The 23,966-nt window shown below is 42.2% G+C and overlaps 1 long non-coding RNA gene across 2 annotated transcripts; it reads right to left on the reverse strand.

Moving 5' to 3' along the window:
* Positions 1–3,293: 3,293 nt before the first annotated feature.
* Positions 3,294–19,219, reverse strand: LOC114062046. 2 transcript variants are annotated; one of them, XR_003572293.1, is made up of 3 exons: positions 19,038–19,219; positions 7,191–7,308; positions 3,294–3,590 (listed from the first exon to the last, which is right to left on the reverse strand). It is a non-coding gene; the product is annotated as an uncharacterized LOC114062046 (long non-coding RNA). The 2 variants fall into 2 exon arrangements; XR_003572294.1 differs by lacking the exon at positions 3,294–3,590 and adding an exon at positions 6,224–6,308.
* Positions 19,220–23,966: the final 4,747 nt, after the last annotated feature.

A 23,966-nucleotide genomic window follows, 5' to 3' on the forward strand; every position in this document is an offset into this window, starting at 1 on the left:
AGTCACAATTATTTTATTTCAGAAAATAGACTAAATGGAACATTTTCACCTTCTAAAATTGATACTGGGAACAAAATGAGGTCATGTCTTCAGTAATTCAATACTAAATTATTTTTAAGGCTGCAGTGCTGTACAGTTACTGCATGGTAATTAAGAATCAGAGGATCTAGGTTCAAATTGCAGTTAATTTTCAGTATACTCTTGTGACGTGATTACATATTACCAGGTCCACTTTATTACTGGTAAACCAAACCACAAATATTATTTATAATTTGTTAGAAGCAGAAAAAAAAAAAAAAGTGGATCTGGGGCTAGAAGAACTATGTAGGAGTACAATTAAAAGGCTACAAGGGAGAAAAAAAGCAATGACCCAATTAACTAGAAGTGCTGCAAATTGTTCATGTATTTTACATGCAGAAGAAGATTAATGCAAAAGCCTGCTAGCCTGCATAACATGAGCAGTAGAACTCCAGCCTTTTAAGTTCCCTTAGTAGACATTTTTTCCTTTCCCATTTTACAAACAAAAAGTCAAGGCTCATAGGTCCTCGATAATGCAGCATCTAGTTTCTTGAGGAGAGAGTTCTTCTGTGTTTCAAGCTTCTCAGCATATAGCTGTTTTCATTAATATGGCATTTCGTTGAAAAGTGAAATTCACATTTCACTAAAGTGAAAATAGGAGCAACAAATTAGTGCATAAACACTGAAATTAAAGTTTCATTCATCTCATTAATATTTTACCAGTAACAGTGGCTACTCCCTGCTGCCATTAGTCAGTCAGTAGGCAGTTCCATCACCATCTTACTTAGAAATATTTCCAGCACATGAGATGCAGAAATCAGATAACTCAGATAAGTTAGTCTTTCTTCCTGGCTGTTGTGTAGCCAAATACACTCATGTCTTAACCTAATTTCTACCTGATCTTACACAGCTCGCTTTGAAACTCCTTGCAAAAATCCTCCCTTGACATTTATCTAAAAAAGAGAAGCAGACCATACTTTCAATTTCAGCCACAACAAAACAGATAAAGCAGGTCTCCTCCCTTCTTTTTCCACCATATATCTATTTGTTTAGAAGCAGAGTTTATCTGCTTTCTCAGTGAACCTAAACCTCCACCAGAACTCAAAAATGGGGCAGCCACTTCCCTGCTCATCTGCATCAATAAGGCACAGATGTGCTTCTACAAAGTCAGACACCTGCCATCCCCAGCCTGAGTGGGTTTTGATTTTAATTTTTTTTCTTCAAGAAGAAAGCAGCCATACCTGTTTCATTTGCAAAAGCCTATATGCTTTCTGTCTGAATTATGCATTGGTGCATGTACTAAATGCAAGCATGAGGGTATTCTTATTTGCCCATGCATTCACTGAGGTTTGTGCATGTAAGCTGCAATAAAGCAACAATGCTGGCTGATGACAAACAGTGCATGTGAAGTTACCTGACCCGTAACCTAAAGGAGAACTTACACCTCTTAAAGTAGTGCCCTACCTTCCTACAGCACTAGCTGGGCCACACATAGATATTAACAACTTCATTCTAAATCTGCATCTCTCAGCTCTTTCTTGCAGCTCAGGATGTGCTCAGTTTGAGAGCTCCAGTCTCAGTCCTCACTGCAGCAGCAGCAGGTCTCCAGACCAATCAACAAATGTGAACTGAGTGAATAGATGTGAAACTTCCGTGCCTAAAATATTTCCCCTACTCTCCCAAAACTGTATTTTTCATTACACATTTCTCATTTCCATTACTTCACTAAATAAATAGTCTGAGTTTCTGGTATGAGTAACACTAATAGCTAGACTTAGTTTCAGTACGCATTCTGATACCTCCATGGTAGCAGAGGCTGACAAGTGTTCTAGTGTGCAAGGTGGCTTTCATTTTTTGTTTTGGGGGAAGGTCATTGCAGGCATGTTGATGTACAACACTGCAGGGCAGGACTCCAAATGCAACCCAGAACTTTGGTCACAGCCTTGCCCTTTTTAATCTCTCCGAGGTAGTTACATTGGGCTCCTGGCTCCAAGCAGTGACATGGTACATTTAATGCCACTCACTGTGCACTTCAGTAAGGGGCCGCTACCAAGGGCAAGCTCCTAATCCATTCTGTAAAGCCCTGGGAGAGTGCAAAAAGTTTCAGAAAACAGTTGTTTGCCTGTTCTTCCTTCATCTGCTGAAAGGATTTCTCTTTCACTCAAACAGAAGTCAAAGCATGACAGGCCCCTACACACAGAGAGATCTTGAGGTTCTGTGATTCAAGAGTGTGAAAAAGTGTGTAAGTTCAAAAGCTGTAAGGCAGCAAGTCCAACAATTCACAGGTCCATGAAAATTCATCATTTAATTAAGATTTTCACAGTAGCTCTATGAGCAGTATTTTGATGTGCTGTGAAGGAAAGAGGCATGTGGAGAGTGTACTTGCTCAGCTGGAGCCAGACTGTGCTTACCTGGGTGAAGAACGAATATTTGTTGCTGTTTTCTCTGAACATTTAACTTTTTCTTATTTCTCATGTGATCATAGTGCATAATGGTGTCTCCGGTGTGCCTTCCACCTAATGTATTATCTACTGCTGTCAATTTAAACCAGCCTAGAACAAAGCCCATAATTTCTTCTGCAGCTCTTACATGGTTTATCCTCAGGGTTTATGAAGTAAATCAGTATGTGGCTCTGCACCTCCAGCCAATTTCAGCATTAAGAGAAAATAGATAGTACAGATAATTCTCTCCTTCTGTGTACCAAGTTACAGTGAGAATCAACTCACTGGTGTGAAGTTTTCTGTTTTCTGCTATCAAAACAGAAAATGAGAGGGGAATAGAGCTACCCATATAGCATGCATCTCGGAGAAACTAAAGACATGCTGCACTTTTTTTTTTTCCTTATCAAACAGAGCAGTAATAAAGAGGCTTATTTAATTGGGAAAAGACAATTAACATTTGAAGAGGTATCCTGTTGCTTTGAGGAAGCTTGATTTTGTGCAGTGTATTTCTTTCAAACTAGAATCTCTAAGTGCCTTGCAGTATTAAATACATCAGCTGAAGACCTAAATAATAAATAAGGCCAGGGGAAGACAGACCTTTTAGAAAAGCTTCCTCAGTCTCTAAGTGGTCATTTCTTCCATTTTTAAAGAGGATGTACACTCCTCCCCCTCCCCCCGCCCTCCACCCCCCTCCAAAAAAACCTCTCTCAAATTGGCTGATGATAAATATTACACCTATTTACACACTCCATCTTTCTGCACATAAATGCACACAATAAGAGGAGGTATGGATGTTTAGGAAGTCAGTTTAGACATGGATGATTTCCTTGGCTTTTACTTGCCTTAACTGTGTGACTCTTCCAGTGACCCGTTTCTGTGGCAACTGCCACCTCACTAAAATTATGCTGTCTCACTGTCATCAGACAATGTTCAGAAGGTACACACATTTAACAAAGACGGGGAAAACCTTCTGTGTGATGTTTGTGGGCTTTCCTCAGAGCACCTCCACCTTCAGAGAATCTACAGGCGCTGTGTTTTTACACGCATTGGATTTCAGCAGCCTGCTCTGCTGACAATGACTTCCCTTCTTGTTTAATCATGCATTGCTTGCAGACTTCCAGCCTCCAAACTCTATGGTGGTTTAGACTGGATATTAAGAAAAATTTCTTCACTGAAAGGGCTATTAAGCACTGGAACAGACTTCCCACGGAAGTGGTTGATTCACTATCCTGGAAGGTATTTTAGAAACGTATCAGGCACAGCACTCAGGGACATGGTTTAGTGGTGAAATCGGCATTGTTAGGTCAGTGGTTGGACAGGATAATCTTGAGGGTCTTTTCCCACCTAAATGATCCTATGATTCTGTTCTATGACTCTGTGGGACCCTATTGCTATCTATCACCCTGCTGTGTCAAGGCAGGCAGAGGCACCTGCTGTGCCACATTGCTGCAGTGACTCCAGGTCAGTTCTACAGTACCTGGCACTGGGATTTTCAGTTTTGTTGCTGTAGAGCAAGGAATTGAGTTGCAGGTTGTAAAATCTATCCATGGAGCAGTATAAATACAGACTGCAGATGAGCCCCAGGCTTGCACAGCTATGCATAATCAGTCCCTGAACTAGTCAGGGTGTTCCTCCATAAGACATGACTCCTGTGGGGAGTCCAGTATGCAAAATCTTTGCTTTTCATGAGGTACACACTGCAATGGGAGATGTCCAAATAATCTCCACATAGTTCATCACAACTGAGTTCAAAGCTGAGTTTTAAAACAGATCAATTTGAGAGCATTTATTCACATGAGAAACTGAGTGTTTCTAATTGTCTGTTTGATTTTTGAGATATCCATCTTGAAGGTAACACCTGTCTCATACTGCATGAGAATTCACGCATTCTGTGCCTTTACCAAGGAACAGACACAAACCAGGAGGGGTGGATTTGAGCTTCAGAGCCTCCCTTCTCTTCTCTTTCCACTGGCATGGTATCCTTACAGTAAAGGCAACAGTGGAAACAGAGACCTTTTGCTTATACAACATTGCTTCACTAGAAGCTCATGAGGATATTTGCATATGACATTGTGTGACAGCTGAATAATGCTTTTAATAAAAACATAACTCAGTGCCTTCAGCCTGGTAACTCTGCTTTTCATAACATGCTATATCAATGTCAGGAAGCTGTCAAAAGCTATGAATGGCGCTGAAGGAAAGAGCTAATGTCGTTTCCTCAAGTCTGTGATCTACATAACGGGAAAATATTAACACGGAGGTATTAAACACAAGATCCTTCTGGTTCTAAATGTGCAGGGATTTTAACTCAACTGAAGTGTTTGGAAAATGTGGACAGATTTTTCAGCCAGCATGAATCAGTATAGTTTATATTGACTTCAGCTTAAACAAGCTGACTTCTCCTGGGGATGCAATACAAATATTGACAAATCTGCTGTTACTCATTGGAAATAATGAGTTGGGTGGAAACAGATTCAGCATGTGGCCACACAAGGCCAATTCAGTCTCAGTTGGGTTTTGAATTGGAGGCAATATTAGACGACATGGTTAAATTGTTCTCCAGAAAGCCCTAGAGCAAGTCAGGGTGCTGTGAGGACCTCAGTGCTCCTCCATGGCAGCATGGCCAGCAAAACAGAGCCCTCACCCACAAGGGGGCAAGGATGCTGAGAAGCCAGGGCAGGATCAGGTCCAGGGCAGTAATTGGCATCAGGCACAGCTGTGTAGTCGCCAAGCAACTCTGTAGAGGCAAGACACAAGGGAAAGTCAGGAAACTGAGCTGGTGGAGCTGGATCAGGGCCAGAATCACAGCAGCCGGAGCCAGGGTGCAGTCAGTGCTGCAGCACAGCAGCAATGTAGCACAGGTGGGGGCCAGGGGTAAAGCAGCTGAAAAGCAGCTCCCAGGAGGCAGGAGGATTAGGCCTTTGCTTCTGTGTTTCTTCACCATAGCCCTTATCTGCAGAGGCATTGACCTTGGACATAGCCAGCTATGCTGCAGAAGGGGATTTGCCCAGAGTCCTGGCAAGGAGGAGGTTCAGTTTTTCCATCCCTATTTAGAAACATAATTTTCTTCACCTCCTCCTAATCTCCGTGGACAGATAGCAGTCAGGAGAAAACTAACTGTTGAGTGACTTCACCATGAAAGAAGAAATCAAGTGTATTTTAATTTTAAGAACATGTCCAGGGAATTACAAAACGGGTTCAGATAGCAGAAGAGCTTTTTAACATTCTGCTTGCTCTTTGCAAGGAGTATGAAAGCCCAGGGGGTTATCCTTGTAGACAAGGAATTTAGAGAAACTGGTCCATCCTTGGTGAAAAAATCACACAAAATACATGTTATTGCTACTATTGTTCCTGCTACTAAACACATCTGCCACTTTGGAGGGGCTGGGCCGTTAGTGTGGCTTTAATGCCAAGTAATGACAGGCATCCCAGGTAGGCTTGGAGGGGATGGGCGGCCCGGCAGCTTCCCTCCCCTTCTGAAGGTCCCTGCACAGAGACTCCAAGGAACAGCTCTGCACAGGAGTGCTGAGTATGGATCGGAGTATGGAGAGGATTGTTGTGGGATGGAGACAGATCACGCAGAAAAGACTCCAGGGATGAAATGTCAGGCCACCCAGCTCTTTATCTGAAGAGAGCTAAAAGAAGGTGGCATCCTAAGCAAATGATTACTAAGCAGTAACAATGCGTTCAACCCACAGAAAGTAAGTGACTGCAGGGATCCCTTGCTTTACTCGACCTAAATAAACATGTACTCCTTCTTTGAATATTTTATAGTGCTCTGGCTTGTAGCTTGCTTTCCACTTCCATGCCCTGGTTTGAACGTTGTTTTCTGATGTCATTTGGAACAGTCTCAAGAAAGAAAAGATATGAAAAATATTTTTAAATTAAATAAAAATGAACAAAATGGGCATTTCCATCCCTGGTATCTGGGGCAACAGATGGGGTGGTGAAAAATATGCCTGCAGGGCAAAATTCTGCTCCAATCACTTTTGTGCCCACAGCAGACAGTTTTAATTTAAAGCACTGAGGATTATGCACTATGGAGCTACACTTTGTTAATTTATTATCCTTCATCTTAATCCAGTGTATAAATCATGACAACAGGCAAGTGTGTAGCAAAAGGTGTAGACTGTTCTGTCCCAGCAAACAAGCAGAGTTAGAAAATGTGGGAGTTTTTTAAACTGACATGTAACATTCTCTTCACATTTGAACCTCCTAATCTATGTTAAAATACCCCGTCAGCCAACTAGCAGTCTTTTAGAGAAAAGGTAGAAACTACCGTATTTAAAATGGGAAGACAGAAAGTTTGATAAATAACCTATTTTCAGTATCTAGTCTCTAAGAATTTATTAGGATGAGATAAAGAAAGTGATTCAGAATTTTTGGCTGGCCACTTTATGATAACACTGAGTCGAAAAGAGAAAGCTTTTTGGTTGTTGTTGTTTTAATAACTCTGTGCTGTGTTGGTATGCACAGTGATGAAGCCTTCCCTTTCACACTCAGTGCACATGAAATCATGCACATGCTGGTCAGAAACCAGCACCTCCATCATGAGTTTTATTTCTTTCTGGATTAGGTTTCTGCCACGTGCCAGTTGGCTCACCTCTTTAGGAGCATTGATCACTTGTATTAAGCAGCTAAAATAGGCAATGTGAATTCCCCTTGAGTAGTTCCCTATTTTAGTTCTGTCTGTGAGTATTCATACTTTTCTCATTTGAGCAGGACTTTTACCTCTGGTTTCAAGCCAGGTGTGTGTTCAGATATGGCAAAGTGGCCTGGAGATCACATGAGTATCTCAGAAAGGCATGCAAAACTTGTTCCCCTAGATGCCTACTTGCAGCTACTGGAACTGTGGAATGATATAACCTTGCGTAAATAACTTAACTGGGTCTACAGATAAAATGATACTGTAAGAAAACACTGTCTTGCTGGGGGAACAGTTCCTGGATGTTTCCTGCAATATGTAAGAAATCAAAAGGAAACACCAAGGACTGCAGAAAGACCTTTGTGTACAACTGGTGTGCAGCCCACATGCAGCTGAATTTCTTTCAGCTTATATAGAGTGCTGGTCGTGTCCACCTATAGAGGGGATATATCATCCACCCATATGGGTGAACAAATGATCATGCATATTTAAAAGGCTTTCTCATTTGGGGAAGATGAAATCAGGAGCTCCTGCAGCATAGTATGCACAAAGGAAGTATTTCACAGAGGTATCAATCAATAAATGTGGAATTACTTTGGCCATATTTCAGCCATGGCAACTGTGCTCATCATATAGGAAGACTTTGCTTCACATCAGTGAAAGCGGCATGCACAGATTATGTGGGAGCCATACAGGGAGGATGGGGGAGGCATGTAGTAGAGAGCAAAATAATTAGAGAATGGGAAGTGTTCAAAGATGTTTGTATATAATTAAAAGAATAATAATAATAATAATAATAATAATAATAAACAAAAAATCAAAAGGTCCTGCTTACATATAAGGCTTCCTGGCTATTCTAGGGGAAGTGGGATAGTGAGAAAAGTGCAGCATAAGTGGTCAAAGATGCCTAAAAAATGTGGTTTATTTCTGGACTTCAGGCACACTGGTACAATGCATACAAAACCATTTGACTGTCTTGGACAATGTGCTAGAATTCCCAAGCCGAATGATTTGAAAAATCACTAGCTTTTTCATTGCTAAAATCTCAGTCCATTACTATCAATTTAATCACCTGTTAGCATGTTGCTGGATGCAGACATTCCTTTATATCCCAATAATAACTTTCTAACTATTTTTCTTCAGTTAACGGGCAAGCAATAAATAGATGATCCACCTATCCACAAGTTGGTGACTGATTTAATTAGGTTCTAGGTTAAAAAATTAGAAGATTGCATTGCCAGTAAGTCTTTACCCTGCATTCCCCTGAAGATGTTTGGAGCAAGAGTAACATCCAGTGGTCAAAATGTTAATTGCATTATATGAGGACATTGCATGCTGGCAAGCATATTAACAGCTGCATCTTTATTGCAGTAAAAAAGCAGGTGAATGCAAGCCTTGAAAACTCAGGATCGTGCTTACATTGCACAAAGTAAACTTACACAGAGCAACACATCAGTATTCCCACAAGGTTGGTGTGTTTTTCCTGCTCATGCCAAGTGAGATGTACCGACCTTTAAGTCTGTAAATGCTAAGACTAAGGACTTTCTGGTTAGATGAATGCCCCTGCACACAGATACCATACACCAGGCCATATCCTAAAGAAAGAGGGAGGAAAAGGAATGGGAGGAATGTGCTGTGACCTTGGTCTGATGTCTGTGGAACAAACCCCTGAGCATAGGATAGTGCAGACTTGTCCGTGGCTTAGTGATCTCAGGCACCAGGAACAGCTGAAACCAGCAGAACTCTGTCCTGGAAGTAGGATGTCAGCACTGCAGGGAGGCATAGGTTGAGTTTGACTCCTACAGTCAGAGCAGAAGGGGAGGGGATGTCCTTAGTGGAGGCTGACACCTATCTGATTACTGGTAAAGGCAGAGTTTGAGCTGTGGGAGGAGGCTCCTGCCTTTCTCCTCCTCAAATGCTCTTTATCATCACCTGGCCTGAGCTGTGAGAAATAGGGTCAAAATAGGAGTCCCACACCGAGAGGCCAAGCCTTCCTTGTGCTTTGTGGACTATAAGAAAACAAGTGACCTCAGATAAAGACTCTGCATGTGCTCAAGGGCATGAAGAAAGGACTTTAGTTTCTACTCTCAGCCAGAAGAAGCTTAATTAATCACACAGCAAGTTAGGGAGCTGCCAGGTGTTCGTGGGGGAGCACTGGGTTTAATCTTCCCAGCAACACAGAGAACAGTACCAACCAGAGAGCAGGGAGCATATTGTCCAGTCAGGAAAATAAGACCGTGAAGACAAGACCAAGAGACCAGAATGTCAGAAATCTATCAGGTGGTAGCTAAAGTTAGACATTTAGGGCTAATTTTTCCCTGGAACTTCAATAAAGGATAAAAATTATAATAATAAAAAAATAGGGTTTAGGAGGTCTGATGTTCACGTCCTTGTGCTGTGTCAGCACCACAGATGAAGAATCGTGGATGAACAAACCTGGGTGCAACTTTGCAGCTTTCTAAGTGTGCCTATAAGCTCTGCCTTTCATGGACAAGGTGCTCTGGTCTCCCCAGCACCAGCAAATTTGTTTTGTTGCACTCCTGTGGTCTTTCAGTGCACCATTGCTCTGTGACCTTGAGGCCATAAAACTTGTCTGGGGCAGTTAATGATTCTCCCTGCTCCCAGGCAAACATTAGCCAAGGTAGAGGGGAACCAGCTGCAAGGTCTGCCTCACTTTCTTTTCCTTCTTCTTTTATTAACAGCAGAAACTTTGCAGCTTTCATGCACAACCATGATTCCCCCAAGTGCTGCAAAGAGGACTTCTCCCTCATCATCTTTCCTGTTGTGAATGTCTCCCCCCAAAATACTGTAAAAAGGTCAGATACTGAGGCATATGCAGGGAGAGCTCGTCCCAAGGGCAAGTTTGTTATTCAGATTCCAGGCTGCTTCACGTGCCTGCGTGGATGTACTTTCAAAATTATTTCCTTCAGGTTCATACTATCTGACATGAAATGGAACATCTCCATGAACAACAATCTTTCACAGAAGAGCTTCTCACTGCTTCCCCTGGGGATTTTCCACCCTGTGTGTGTTCGGTGCGGCACTGCTCTCTATGTTATGCTGTGCTCTGCGTGCCACGGGATTGCTCAGCAAGTCTTGATGGGATACATGGCACAAGTAACTTCACTCCAGTTTTTGGGACAAACTGAAGGGCTCTCCCCACCCAACGGCTCAGCTAGGCTGTGACACTTTCAAACTGCCAGCAGATGGCTATAGGATGGCAGCTCCTCAGGCTGTGACCGTGTTAGGGCACTAAATGCCTTTGCTCGTGTCTCTAGATCTCTCAGGTGTTTTCTCCAAGGGAGTATGAAGGCCAGAGGGCAGGTGGATGTAGAGTGCAGGGTCTTGTGAACCTCTGACACATAGGCTAATCCTTACTGTGTGGGAGTCCAAAGCACCATAACATCTTCTCTTGACACACGTTAACAAAGCTGGCGTTCCTGCTCTTATTCTGAGACAAGAGTACCCCGTCCTGTCCTGCAGAAAGAAAAGAAACCTTCTACTGCCTCACAGAGCAAAACCTGCTTAACTCTCATCTCTGAATACAAGACTGAAAGTGCCTGGAAAATGAGTTGTACACAGCATGTATTAACTAGAAGTTTAAGGCTACAGAGCAGTATCTATTTCGGATCATAATTGTGCACTGCATCCTGCACAGCACATAGGAAAGCAAAGAAAAGAACTTTGCCATGGCTGGGATGTGAAGGCTCAATGACTTTCTAGAGGTTTTGATGTCCCCTCTGAAAACCTTACCACGTGGGACACATTATATGGAATGCCTACATCCCATGGTGCACAACATTTGGCTGTCTTATGAACCATCAGTGGGGCCTGTTGTGCTTTTGGTGGCCCATGAATATTATCCCTGGGCCAGGGAACAAGGCCTAGGTGCATTCATAATCCCTACAAAGGCTGTCCTGAAAATGCTTTGTGAATCCTCCATGAGAAACCCAAAGTGTTCAACAGAATATAACTTCAGTATACCTAAAGCACACCTACTAGAAAAAGCAAACAGCAGCAAATGTGCAAACACTGATAACATGTACGGTGTAGAGATATTTCAATTAATTAATGAATAAAAGTGATTTACACTGAGTCAATGGAAGTTTGGGAGAGGGCTCACAGCCACAGTGGGCACGTTTTCTCTCTGAGGCTGTGCAGGGAGCTCTTGTGCCTGGAGCAGCAAGATAACAAGCTGGCTCATTCCAGGTTGCTTAGTTTCTGTGGTAACAATGCTAAAAATCACATCACATCCCATTCTGGAAAGCCATGTCCAAAGGACACTGCACATATATGCAAGACTGTGGAGGTAGTGAGTCCTTTTCAGATATTCCTCTCAGGTTTCATGGTATCCTGATACAGGAAAGCACCCTGGCATGAGATCTGGTATCTAATGGTATCTAACTGGCTGCCTGTTGCTTTGCATTTTATTGATTCTTGGCAGAGGCTGCACAGGTTCTGTGGCTACAGAACTAGAAGTCTAATTAGCAGCATAAGCAAGGGAGGTCTAAGGGATCATCTGGGTGAGAACTGCTCATGAAGGCATGCAAATGGGATCCAAGTGTTTGCACTCTGCAAGGTTTCTTGCCTCTTAGATACCATATTCTGAAGCCTATAACAACGAACACACGAAGTGCAGCTGTGAACAGTCAGCAGAACCAGGCACAGCGCAGTGTCAGTGCTCATCACACCCCTGCCTCCTGCCAGTGTGCTCGGCCCAGGGCAGCACAGGCATCTCTCCCCACCTGGCAAAAAGGAAGATCTGTCTATCAGTAATGAGAGCACCTCGCTAGAGCCCTCTCTGAGTCTGAAATACGTTTTATCTCCCCTGAGGCCATGATTAGATTCCTCATCCAGTCATCAGTCCCGCTTTGCAAGCAGTTCCAGAGTCAGAGGGGTTTGTTGCTTTGCTTTTCTTTGCAATGTGGTCCTTCCTTGCATTTTGCTTGTTACCACAATAAGACCATCAGTAAATGTAATGCTACATAAGAAAAGTCGTGCCATCAAAAGCTTCTTAGTGAAATAATATTTTCACAGAAAGCAAAATAACTTGCAAAGATTTGTGAAGGCACTAAATTAACCCAGGCTTTCTATGCTGATTTTTTCTATGCTAATTCCCAGCACAGCCAAATAGCACAATTCACAGCTCTTTTGTCTGTAAACACATTTCAAGGCCATTTAACTAGAAATGAGCTGTGGGTGTGCAGACTGATTTGTTTAGTGTTTCCAAGCTGGTCCCATCCTCCTTTCTGTCCTTGAGCTTCTCAGCTATGTCTGAGATAAACTGTGGTGTCACTCTGGGGTCTCATGCCAAAGTCCTGCTGCAGGGCAGCAGGGGCTGCTTTTGTCTACTGCACCTCTGCAAGCCAGTTTAAAAGGTAAGCTCCCGGCCTGCAGGTGGGGCATTAGAACCATTGCATAACAACACTAGGCCCTCCTAACACCTTCAAATTCCTGCATAACCTAAACACATCCGCAAAATAGAGCCCCCGCCTCTCCTACCCCATATTGAAGAGCAGCTGCAGTTTGCTGGGAAATATACTACAATTAATACTAAAATGAAAGAAGAGCAGTAGGAGAAACACTAGCTGCAAATACTAAAAATACTTTCCTAAAACAGATACTTTATCTAAAAGCCTTGAAAGTAACATTTTTTTTCTCCAAACTTTAAACTTATCACTAAAGTAGTCATGGGAATGCAGCACTAAAGTTCTGTAGCTGCTTGTGATTCAAAACAAAGTGTAGTTGTTCAAAATCTTTGAACCACTCCAGGATTTATAATACTTGTAAAGCTGGTTTAACTAGACTGGCAGAAGGTCAAGGTCTTGCTTTTAGAACTCAAATTTGAGTGTTACCCTGAACAAAGGCATTCCTTTGAGAAAGAAGACTCTGTAGCACAGACTAGGGCTGTTGCTTTTCTTTTTGCAAGGAGACACTTTGTGACTGTGTGTTCTGTTAAATGTACCTGAGAGGATTTCATACACTTCTATTTTCCAGGTCATCTCTTCCTCAGGGACAAGAAATTAAGGGGGCAGGGGACTCATGGCAGAGGTTGATAAAATCGTGGTTGATGCAGAACATAAAAGCAGATAACAACTTTCTTTTAGAACACAAAAAGTCACAAGGCATGGAACAAAACAGTTAAAATAAGGTGAAGTATTTCTTAGCACCATACAACGTTAAGCTGTAAAGCTCCTTGTCACAGGACACCAGGAATCTGAGAAGTTCTTATAAGTTCAGGGAGCAATTGGACAAAAAAAGGAGGAAAAAAACATCAAATAGTGTTTAGTATGAATCAGGCCTTCTATCTAAGGTGGTCCCAAGCTGCAAATATCTGTAGACCAGAAAAGTATATTCTTCCTTTAGTATCTGCTATTGTTCAGTGTTTTGCTTTATTTAAAAAAGGCATGGAGATGAGGAACAACAGATCAAACATAAAAATTATAGAATTGCAGAGCTTGAACACAAGTACCCTCTACAACAGCTATTGCTCCCTGTCAGTGAGCAGCTGAGTACTACCCCTTGGTGTACTGGCCACTGCTGTCAGGTTCCCCTTGTAGGATGAAAATTATAAACTGCCCTCTTCCCATCTCATTCCGCCCCCAAAAAAAGGGAATGCTGAATCATGGCAATGCATAGTAGGTGACAAACACTGGGAAATCTATTATTTCCTTTCTTCTTTTTATTTTCCTAATTGACTGAAATATCCTCATTTCCTGAAATATGCAGCTCTAACTCCCAGTAATTGAAATTCTTTAAATGTGGTTTGGGCTTTTTAGAAGGAGAGAATAAAGACTCATGCTAATTGTCTGCATGCTTCCCCATCCCAATATCTCCCTTGTTGCTGTGTTCATAGAGACCTGGCATTGAAAAGGAAGGTAAGAAGGGATGGGATATTTTCATTGTCATATATACAAGGTACGTTGTCTGTATATTTAAAAGAGGGAAGGAACTAATCTAAGTGCCGTTAAAATCTCTACAGTTTTATTACCCTTTGCTAACCTTATGCCCTTTCCAGCTCTTCTCCCTGTTTGTTTCATGGAATAGCAGTACTCGAGAGTAGCTGGAGCAGGAAGCTGGTGTGCTTTCCTTCCTGCAGCACCAGCACATCTGTCAGCATTGCAGAGGTACTCTGAGACCGTTCAAGAATGGGCCCTTATCGTACATAATCTTGATCCTAAGGCTAAATTACATGACAGCTGGTAGCCCTCGGTTCATATGAGTATCTCCAAGAGCAGGATTTAAGTGTTTGAACCACCTATGGAACCAAGCACCGGAGAAGGGATTTGTAAACTTTCCACGCTTGGTTCAAGATGACCGTGAAAAACACACAGTGTATTTTATCAGACTGGTCATTTCAGCTGGTCTCTCTCAGTTGCCACCGATGTGGCCACTCTGTCTCTTCTCCAGGGACGTTCACAGCTGGTTTGTCACACGTCCAGGGAACCTCCCCACTGTGGGGATGCCACGTGTGCAGAGAACGTTCCCCAGCTTCTCCCTCAGTGTAGGCAGATGTTCAAGCTGGCAGAAAAGCAGACCAAAGGCATGTTTTTCTAGCTATCGGAGCATGGCTATTATCTTCACTCATGTTCCTGCAGAGATGGAACACAGCCCCACCACAACCTTTGTCATTTCTCAGGGACCTGCTTGCTAGCATAGCTCTGGCAGCGCTTAAGCAAGATGTAGCTCAAGGCAGATTTTGGCTCAGGATCTATTTTTGGCCCTGCTCCTTTTCAAGAATATAATCTGCTAAATTAAATCTAATGTTTTCTCCTGAATAAACAAACCACTACATTTTTTCTTTTGCTCCAAACATACCTTTTAATTATAAGGGAAGAGGGATTGGCAACTCCAGCTAAAGATGGCCCCCCCGAGCAAACAAACAAGCAAGTAAATAAAAGAGCTCTTCAGAAGGTTATCTTTATAGAAAGGACTACTTTTTAACCGAATTTTGAGATCAAGTTTATGTATAAGGCATCAAAATAGCAGAGTAGAGAATAATGAATATTCTGAGACTAGCAATACCACACTCAGAAATAAAAATTTGTAACAAGAATGCAGCAGGGGAGAAACTTCAAAGGATCTAATGAAATCCACCACACAAGCCCCCAGTCTTTGAAATGCCACCAGATCAATAGCTGTGTGAGAACAACAGTGTTGTCTGAGAGCACTGTGATTTTTCCAGGTTGTTTTTTTTCTCCCCCCAAGAATACCAGATGTAAATACAGATGTTTTTTGCTTTAAATAACTCTTACAAGCCAATGAGATTTGTTTTCCATTTTTGAAATTCTGTAGAATGTGTTCCAGTATCTACTGTTTTCTTTAAAGTTTCCAGGGATTATTTGGTTGTAAGGAATTTAAACCTTTGATTCACAATAGCATTTTAGAGAAAATATCTCATTCATATTTGAGAAAACCTGAAAATGGGAGCTTTCAGCTACTAGAGTTAAATATTTTAAATTCTATTGTCAGGTAAAGACACAATATCTCCTTTTATCTCTCAAAATGTACGTGCTGATTTTAGGAGCAATGGGTCTGGGGGTTCAGCCATATTTTACTTGAATTTAAAACTAAGTTATTTACAAATCCTATTTGAAAATTACTTTATACTTTTTCAGCAGAGGAATCCATTAAAATAATTAAATAAGAAGAATGTTTCACAAAATAATGAAAATTACAGTTTTCAACGTGTGTTGGAGAGTCTATGATATAATTGCTCCAATATGTATCACAAAGTACTGAATGATTTTCAAAGGCAATAAAAACTCAATAGCTCTGCCATTATAAGGAATAATATTTTTCTTTTTTAGAGAATAATATTCCCGCCTTTTTCATCAGAACCTTCTTTGAAAAGTCATTTTAGCAGTTCAGGCTGAATTCTGAACACTACTGACTTGGCCAGGCTCAGTCCTTTTTGGAAAAATAAACCAAATCATTACTGACTTGAGTTGCCATCATTTTGCCAAATCACTCACTGGAAACAATTATGGCAGCGGGTTCCAGTTAAGTTGCTTTTTGTTAATTGTTCAAATTAAATTATTTGTGTTGCATGGGTAATACTTTTTGTTTTGTAAAATAGGTAAAAGCATCCAAATGGATAATTATGCACTCCTGATAATTGATGCAGCAGTAGAGGAGGAAAGGAGAAAATTATTTTGTGATGCTCTGAAATGTTAAGGCAGAATCGGTACAGTCAGTCACAAGATGAACCAAAACATAACACAAGCTACTTTAACAGTGTGAAACAATCAGTGCTTTAAATTGCTGGGCTTTGTGTGAAAGAGAAACAAGGAGAAAACAGCACCGAAGTTCTTTCTGAAACTTCCAGTAGAGATGACTCTCTAATTTTGCCTACCAGAGATCAGAAAGTATTTAGTGACTTAATTAACCACCCTTCCCATGAAAACTATCACATTGTAAAATTTCCATGGCCACCTATGAAGTGTTCCCCAGGGCTCCCAGGAGCGGTGGCAGCCGGGCTGGGAGCCCTGGGCCCCTGTCCAGCCCTGCCAGGACAGGCAGGGGCAGGCAGCAAGAGGCAGCATGGGGGAGCAGGCAGCAAAGAGGAGGGAGAGCCCTGCAGGGAGCAAGGGTGGCAGGGAGAAAGGACAGGGAAATGTAGCAAGTTCAAATGCATAAATAAATTACATGGGCAGATATAAGGTGGGGAGTGCAGGCACCACACTGCAGTTCATGTTGCTCCGGTTCCTTGTTTACTCTTTCATTTACCTTAAAGCTGAGAGTATGCAATTGCTTTTATTACAGCACTTAAAATAACTGGAAAAATAAGCAGCTTTGTGATTCACAATAATCCTTCTCTCCCTCAAATATTATCCCTATCACATTCCACGGTACTAGAGCTCCGACACTGCTACCGCTGGAACTCCATGTGTCAATACCTCCATCATTCATCCCCCCATCATTCCCGCTAACCCTCATGCCCTCCTTTTGAGAGGCCCCTCTGCCTCAGACCAAAGATTTGCTGGCCCTGCACCTCCTCAGAGGCACCTGGAGCAGCATCTGCTGTCTCCAGCCTGCCGTGGCCCAGGTCAGGTGGGGAAGGAGCCACCTGCCAACATATGATGAGGTCATCATATCATCAGGTCATCATCAGGTCAACAGGGGAGTAAAAAATTTCAAGGGGAACAGCAAAATTTAAAAATCCCAGAGAAGATGAAGGGGGGAAAAGTATGGAAGCCCTGAGGGCATCCACAGACCTATCCAGCTCTTTCAGCCGCGCTGGGCTCCCCCTGCCTGACCAGGGCCCAGGACCCTCATCAGCCCTCCCCAGGTTGTGAGCCACTACTCCCACAGCCCTCCAGCTCTCCATAGCCCTGCCGTGTGTGGCCATGGATCCCAGCAAGCCATGCCCATGTCCCAACCTGTCTCCATCCCCAGAGAGGTGCCCACTGCCCAGGGCTGCCTTGGTACCCTCAGCACCCTGTTCCTGGCTGGGGCAGTGGGATGGGACCAGCCTAGCAAGTGGGTGGACTGTAAGGTCACCCAGCAGGAGCACAGGAACCGACTGCTGTGTTCACTATTTTCCTCTGGGATGTGAGAAAACCTGCCATCCAAGGGGTACCATGGTGGCTGAGTCAAAGGAAGCCTTTGGCCCAACCCTCCAGGACAACCTGAAATTCAAGAGCCAAGTTCCTCTCTTGCCTCTTCCCCACCTCCTGTTGTTCCCAGTGTTTTCCTTTCTCTCTGAGCCCCTTCTCCCTTGGATCAAATCTGTCCTCTGGTGAAAACAAAGCTAAAATTCTGTCTCTTCTGGGTCTGTTTTTATTTCATGGAAGCAGAGTAGCACATTAGCTACAGCAGTGGAGCCTTAGATGTCTTTTACTCTTTTTCTCCTTACATAGCCTAAAGGAATGTTTGTTCACATCATTAACCACCCTAAAGGCTGCGCCAAAGGAGGTTTTAATGTTCTTTGTGGCTTGGAAGAAATTATATTATACTTTGTCCAAATGAAAATGCTACTAAATACTTCAGATTATCCATTCTAGCTGCCTTTTCTATATTGACAGGCTTTTTAATAACAGGTTGAAGGTGCATAAGGATGGTTGTCACCCTAGGAATAAGCAGGCTCTCCTCTCCACATTCTCAGTTCACAGTAAGTGCATTCAACTGTGGCAGGATCATATTTCCACCCTGGACGCTGTAGCCCACTTATCCCATCAAAGTTAAACCAGCAGAGTGTGCCTGTGAGATTCAGGAGGTACCATACTGAAGTCTGGTAGAGGGTGAAAGAGCGAGGATATCTGAGAGAGCACAAACACCTTCTCCAGTAAGAGTCTGGACACCTCAGAAGGGGTTGCTAAAAGGAACACAAGAACAACGCTGCTCCTTTCTATTTCTTCTTCCTTGTTTGATTTGTTCCCGTCTTTCATCAGCAGGATCTCTACTCCAAACATTTTTCTACTTAACAACACCCTTTCCTTGGGCATTTCTTCCTTAAAACCACAGTATTATTTCTTTGAGAACAAAAGCCCTTAAATTCTCTCGGCAGGATTAGGAAAGATGCAGCTTAAATTATCAAAAGTGATATTTCATTAGTATGGCTAATACCAGTTTCCCTATTCAACTATACTACAAGATAAGTTTCATTACACTTCTAAGTCCACACAGTTTTCACAGATTCAAGTATGTAAATTTGTATGCAATTTGGATCTGTTCTCGTATTACACTTTCAGCCATAGCTATGCTACAGTACTGCTGATCAACCTATATTTCATATATCATCTTTAGCATGGCCTTGCTACTCTATCCCATTAATTATTTCTTTTTAAAATTTCCTGTTTCCAAGGGAAGTGTGGAGCTTGTCTCTCTAGCCTTCCTTGCTGTTCTTTCCCTTCCACGTTCATGTGCTCTAAAAGTAAACTTCTGCAATATTTAAAGCAAAGGTCTCAGAGAACAGACCACAGCCTCCTCACCAGCTCTAATTAATCCCTGGAGCAGATCACAGACTTCACAATTTTGGGATGATAAAATTGAAGGCCACACCTCGTGTATACAAAGAAGCCTCGGTTAGAAATGAACGAGCCATGGAAAGGTCATGGATGTCTTTTATGACATCCAGTCATGGGCAGAATGTGGACAATTCTGTCAGCAGTTTTCCAGATGTACCTTTAGAACTAACTAAAATTCTTTCCCTCTTTGTACCTACAGATATTGTATCAGTTCCCTTTGACACCCAAGCTCTAAAGAGCTCCAATAACTCTACAGAAAACTGCAGAGTGTAGTAGAGATGTAGTTTTAATCAGTTCCTGCAGCCCAGCTTCCTCAGCACCTTGTTTGTATGTGGTTCATCCCATAGCTGATGCCTCAACACAGCTAAAGCTTCGTCTTAGGCACCTTCATTAGTTTCTAGCTCTACATGCTGTCAATCATGTTCCAATCTGCTTTTCCCTTCCCAGCAAATTGTGCTCCATTTCAAAGCTGATGCTTGTGGACAGAGAAGCCTTAAAAAAGATGAACCCAGAGCAGGATGTTCCCTGCAGAAATTAGAGGCAAAGGTTAAAGAAATGGTAAGCTATAGTCCACAACTTGTAAAGACATAGTGTATTCAGGTCTTAAAAAAATAGTTTTGATGAGACATGTAGTTCAAAGGTTGACCTGCTAGGCCACAGGGCTTCCACACATCAAGAGATAGAGCTGACCTTGAGCTGTACGTGCCATGAGAACCTCCCCACTACTTCTGACTTTCTGAAACTGGATAAATCGTCTCAGAAGTCTGTATCTGAAGAGGCATTGGGCTTGGCACAACGATTTAGTAACATTTCACAGACTTGACAGAATGTTCTGAGTTGGAAGGGACCCAAAAGGTTCATCGAGTCCAACTCTGAAGTGAATGGCCCATAAAGGGGGTCGAACCCACAACCTTGGTGTTATTAGCACCGTGCTCTAACTTTGCCCATGTAAGTTTTGTCTTCCATTTGTTTGTGCAATATTTCAATGGCTTTGACTTTGTGACTTTCAGGCATGTAAAGTGCTGCAGCCGATAGGAGCAATAACATTCTTTGTTATAAAGCCTTGACAATTTGGGTTTTGGGGTTTCTCAGACTTTTGCATCTCCTGATTTGTGGTCCAGTGACTGAAATTCGTGTCCAGTGCATTTTCTGACACTTTTTTTTGGAGGGGTGAAAACAAGGGGACAAACCCCTTGTGACAAACACTTTTGGTTTGTATCCAGCCTGGGCCTTTGAGAGCCCACGTACAACCACAATGTTCCCTTAGAAACAGAACTCCTATGTAATGATGTACTGAGTGCCCACCAGCATTCCTACTTCATAAAGCTTTGCAATCTGCCTCCTTGCTTGCAGGTCTCTTTACCATGAGTCTTGCCATATCACCAATAAAAAGTTCTCCCGCTTTTGTCCTGAAACCTATAAAGTGGGTTCTGGAGAGGGACTGTACAGTGACCTACAGCTTGAAGCTGTAGAAGGGTTTATGCGTGCTTTTTTCACTAGAAATACTCTTCTTAAGCAGGATCCCAGGCTGACCTGATACCACAGTACCCTGGCTGCCAGAGAGCTTGAGCTGATGGAGAGGAATCCAGTGCTGGGTGACTTCAGGAACCATTATTAATTTTGAAGGGTTTCCAGCCAAATTGTCTCCTACCTCACAGCTTCAAGGAGGTATCCTAAGCCTCCAGTTTTATTCTGGCCTCCCTCTGCCCTCCACACTTACAAAAGCTTGCTGAGCTAATACCGTTACTTTATATATGGTAGCAAGTCCCGTTTCATGTAATTAATAGATAATTAAAGAATTATTTCATTAGCATAGCTGCTACTAGTTGTCCAAGCAAAATGAGTTGCACAACCAAACTACTTTTTGGCTAATATAACCTCAAAAATTGCAAAGTTCCCCAGCCTTACCACATTAATTGGATATGCTGTTTGTACACATCCCTAGCAGTACCATAACACTGATAAAAAAGCCAGTGCAGACCCAGACTTCAGGCAAGTCTTGCTGCATTTAGCAGAATTCCTGCAAATTGTCTGCAAATTTTTCCCATTCATTATGGCAGATATTGTATTGAAGGGAATAAGCACAAACTGGGCAAGCACATTAAGATTCATCTCTTTGTGCTTAACTTGGCACCATAAGGCATCCTTTTATTTCAGGGTTTTGGGGTTTTTTTTAAGATGCTAACTAATACTCTCACACAAGCAGGTAACTGGGTAAATTTTTCATGGGCAATAGTAAATCAGGCTTTGCATTTATTGCTTTTTTTTTTTCTTTTGGTAAGTAGTTGGTTTAAAGCAAGTCACCTTTTTAGCACAGGTTGACATTTCACAAATATAGAAGTACAGAGACTCCCCTCTTAACATTCTACCTGAAAGAGAACAATTTAAAATCACTCAGCTGAAGACAATAGCAAGTCTAAGATTAAAGCTAAGCTAACAACTGGAAATAAATTAATCAGCATGGTCAGCATATTCTTCAACATTGCTTTGTAAGTAACACAGCTGTAGTAAACCTGGCCCTGGCATTTGCCAGTGTTCTTGTTGCTTTGTCCCATATTTTGTGCCAGTATTTGCTAGTAAAGTATTAACAGAATTCACCTTCCCAAGGCATGGAAACACTTTTTTTAGCTCCTGACATTATAGACGTATCTTGAATCAATAGAGCTGGCCACTTACTGCAAGAATCGGAAATACCATGGAAGGTAATTGCTTCACAGCAAATGACTTCACATAATTTGATAATCGCTAGGTCTCAGGCATTATTCCTGCTGTTAATCCATTGTGATTTATTGTCCATCTCTACTTCATTTATCATCACATTATTGTTCCAAGGTTTTTTGTGATCTTTGGTTTTCAGAGCCCAGCTGCACTTTTCATTGCTGGCAGTTCGAAAAAAAAAAAAAAACTAAACAGTTGAAATGCTGCGCGCAATGAATATGTTTCATTTGTACTGTATCTGGAGGGTGTCCTGGGCAGGCTGCAGTTATCTTTCCATTTTTCAGTACTTGTGGTAACTCAAAAGGAATACGTCAATAAAACTCCCCTTTCTGGAGAAATAATGATTAGATTTTTCTTCACTTCACTGTGCCTCTTCATTGTGTGGCTGACATTTATTGAGCTTGTGGTGTAATGTTTTGAAAATATACTGTTATTCAGTGCTTGTGTTTTCCATGCTTCTTGGTGTGATTCAACCACTTTTGGAAGCAGATAAAGACAATACTGTCTGACCTGCATTTCATTCTACTCTAACATTTTAATTTTGTTAATATTTCTCTAAGATAATCCCGCTTGAGGAAGGTTGGACCAGATGACCCACTGTGGTCCCTTACAGCCTTGCCCACTGTGTGATTCTGTGATTCCCAAGTGGGAGTTACCCTTTGGGGATGCAGGTGAAAGCCCTCAGGTCCTGCTGCAGGTAAGGAGAGGGAAGAATGGCTACAGAGCAGGTTACTACACAGTTTGTCCAAAGCTGCAGAGCTGTAAGTGGGCTCTATGCACACCCCAGGGAGCGAACAGGACAATCCTAAAATGACTCTTTTCCTGGAGCTTTCTCTCCAGAGTTCCTGCACAATACTTTCACAGCTGTCACCCCTGCATGTGAAATAAGACTTTGTGAAAACGAGGAGAGAGGGCTTCCCTGTGCCAAGGTGGCAATAATCAGCACTGGGACGTTGAATAAGGCTCTTTTTTCATCCCAAAGTCTTCAGTGCTTTTGTTGGATTGCTTTGTGGGCACTAAGGCAGAAGGTGCAGATGACAGCCCAGAGCTGAGTAACCTCTGATAAGGCTCCTCCTGTTTGCCTCTAAGTAAAACTGAAATATCTGGAGCTGAGCTGCATCACGGTTCAGAACAGAAGGAGGCAGCATTTCCAACAGGTTGGACTAAATGACCGTCAAAGCTGTAGGATGACATTCTTCAGCGTTACCAAAGCACAAAAGCAGAATTTCAGCCTATGAGTGACTTGGGTAGTGAAGATCATTCACCATGCCAGATGGTGACATGGTAGCTGGACTACTAGGTAGGTTACTTAGTCAATGGATTACCTCTAAGATTACAGGAGGAGAAGGCATCCTCTCTCTTGTGCCTGCAGAAAGGCAGGAGGTTGGCCAGACCGAGGCTTCATTTTCCTTTCTAGTGAATGCAGTTTTCCTTGTGCTATACATGGGCTCCTGGCCTATATTTAGGAATACACGGCCATAAAAGATGCCCAGAAAGATAGGTAAAACTCCAGGCATTTGTTTTGGCAGAAATTCTTCCTGCCTAAATAAGACCTTTGTTTCAGCCGACAGTTCAACAGAAGGCTTGCCTGCGCTTTACACGCTTGACATTTTTTGTGGCTAAAGCCAATTTTACGAGGTAGTAATACATCATCAGGAGAGTACTGAGTTTTTTTCCTTGACCTTCTGTAGTTCCTGTTCCCATTTTTAGAAGTCATTTCAAATGTTGCTGTTGGTTATGTTCCATTTATGTTCAACCTGTTCCTCATGTCACTGCTGTCATTCATGTTAGCTAACTACGGAACTGAGAATCAAGATTTTTATTTTCAATTAAAGTGCATTTTAAGTCTCCTTATCTGTCTGTTATTAGCTGGAATTTCAGCATTACCTGAAACATGTGGTTTGTTTTTCTTTCTTTAGTCATTGCATGGTATATACAAGTTGCAATCTACTGCTCAAAAAAGATTTTCCTACAGTTCAGCCAATGATAATTTATGACTTCTGTGAACTGTGAATAAAGCTCGTATTTCTTTCTGGTAAAACTCTTATGTAACAATCACCAACAGAGATGGAGTTGCATCCACAGCTTCAGATGTCCCTATGGCTTTTCTTTCTATCCCTTTTTGAAGCAAATGGTGTCACAGCCATGATATCGCCACTCTCTGGTAGGATGAGT

This window comes from Empidonax traillii, unplaced genomic scaffold (genome assembly GCF_003031625.1).
Source record: "Empidonax traillii isolate 1590-97213 ecotype Southwest subspecies unplaced genomic scaffold, ASM303162v1 scaffold378:size984864, whole genome shotgun sequence".
Lineage (NCBI taxonomy): Eukaryota > Metazoa > Chordata > Aves > Passeriformes > Tyrannidae > Empidonax > Empidonax traillii.